Source organism: Apis dorsata, unplaced genomic scaffold (assembly GCF_000469605.1).
Source record: "Apis dorsata unplaced genomic scaffold, Apis dorsata 1.3 scaffold_683, whole genome shotgun sequence".
In the NCBI taxonomy this organism is placed as follows: domain Eukaryota; kingdom Metazoa; phylum Arthropoda; class Insecta; order Hymenoptera; family Apidae; genus Apis; species Apis dorsata.
The window spans coordinates 1,859,045-1,861,016 of NW_006263864.1; the positions used below are offsets into that span (position 1 = coordinate 1,859,045).

At 50.4% G+C, this 1,972-nt stretch overlaps 1 protein-coding gene and 1 long non-coding RNA gene across 28 annotated transcripts in view; both read right to left on the minus strand.

The window, feature by feature from the left end:
* The window catches only part of LOC116186423, a 4,550-nt gene extending 2,584 nt beyond the window's left edge, over positions 1 to 1,966 (minus strand). The window contains exon 1 of the long non-coding RNA XR_004151410.1: positions 1,362 to 1,966. This is a non-coding gene — a long non-coding RNA (uncharacterized LOC116186423). The remainder of the gene's footprint in view (positions 1 to 1,361) is intronic.
* LOC102678731 (inner centromere protein-like) overlaps positions 1 to 1,972 on the minus strand; it is a 148,650-nt gene that overhangs the window by 50,108 nt on the left and 96,570 nt on the right. The window lies entirely within an intron of this gene.

Sequence of the window (1,972 nt, forward strand, 5' to 3'; positions counted from 1 at the left end):
GAAATGGAGCACAATGCTACCCGTTCTTTTGACGTGTCACGCGTATAACCGGTATTCCCGTTTCCCAGACGTTTCATCGGTTATCTCTTCCAAGCCCCATTGTTTTTTCTCGCTCCTCGATTCTCGATACTTTTCGATTCGAAAAAAATAAAAAAAAAAAAAAGAAAGAAAAAGAAAACCAACGTTCTATCTATAAGTCGACCAGTTTTACAAAAAAAAAAAAAAAAAGGAAAAATATCGCGGAGCGAAAAGTACAAGGACGGGATCTAAACCGGGAAACGAGATTCGCCGGGAAATCCAATTCGAAGACACGTGGACGGGGCAACTGCGTGTTTCACAGACGAGAAAAAGAACTTAAGACTCGGATCCCGCTAGATCCCACAAACTCGAGAGCCAATTTAACGCTTCCTATTATTTAGAAGCACCGTGAGAATCCAGTTTAATACCGGTGGTTACCGCGCGAGGATAAATCATTCCGTCCCGAGTTACGCGAATATATAATTCGCGAGGATATTAATCACGTTATAATTGCACGCCCCTGAAAAGAATCGCCTTTTAACGTATTAATTGGGGAGAAGAGCGTGGAAGAGGATCACGATAATCTCGTGAATCTACGATTGGCCATGATACGGCGAAGAACGATGAACGAGGCAACCACGTGATCGTACGTAATGCGTCGCGTGTTTCGTAGATTAAACATCGACGAGAGAGAGAGAAAACTTTGGGCGAGTTCTCAACGGTACGAACAACGAATGAGCTTTTTAATTACCTCGCGAACGATAAAAGGATTCCTCTCGAAGGAGCGAGATTAAAAGGGGACGGCGAAGTAACTAAACCCGTCGCGTTAGCAACGAGATATTCTCCAGAATATCGAGTCGAAGGCTATCGAGATACCATGGAAGCAGATCGTCCACCCACGTGATCGAAAACTCATCTCCGATGAATTATTACACACGGCGCACAATCTCGAGCGGATCTCGTCCTCGTTCGAAATATCAAAGAAAAAGAAGGCGTTCGGAGGAAGGACGAGGAAAAAGGTTTTTCTCGTCGTCGAATCACTTTCACGAAGAACGCGGAAGAAACGATAGGAGATAGGTTTCCATCGAGGACTAGTCGAACGAGGAAGGAACGGAAAGAACGAGCACAACACAACACGTAGAAAATTCTTCTCCTACGAAGAGAGAGTCGAAACGAGGAACCTGTCAGGATGATTTCGTTGCTGGAGGAACAAAGTTCGGTGGAGGAAAGACGAGGCGCACGATCCGAAACCGAAACGAAGGAGAAACTGGAATTGAGGAGAATTGGTGAGAAGAAAAAAAAAAAAGAAAAAGAAGAAGAAGAAGAAGAAGAAGGAAGCGCACCTCGTCGACGACGCGGCAGGACAGAGCGTGCGTCCTCCTCGTGGCAACGCGGCAGCACNCCCGAGCAACGGCGGGCGAACAAACTCGAGCGCGGAGAGGGTGAATACGCACGAGCCGGATCACCTGTACACCGCACGGTCTTCAGGCGAGAACTGAGGCTGCGAGGGAGGGAGCGCGAGGGGGAGAAAGAGCGAGAGGAAGGCACGAAAGGGAGAAAGGAGCGAAAGGACGGAGAGGAGGAGGAGGAGAGCGAGAGGGCGCATCGGTGGTCCGCGTCGCGTCGCGTCGCGTCGAAGCAACCCCTATCTGAAAATTGGCGGCGGTGGTGGTGGAGGAGCGACGCAAAGGTTGGAGGGGGATGGCTGGAGCGGAGAAGCCGAACGCGCGCCGCTCGGTTAGTACGCGTGCAACGGTCCGAGAGGGAGGGATATGCCGGAGAGAAGGCCGACACAGGGTGGAAGGGAGGCTTACCCTCTGCCCTTTCCCTCCTACCATACGCCTCGTAGCGGCGCTGCTGTTGCATCGATCAGCCGTGCGCCGACACTCCCGAAATGGTCAACCCTCCAACTTCTCCTCCTCCTCCTCCTCCTCCTCTTTCTCTTCTTCCTTCT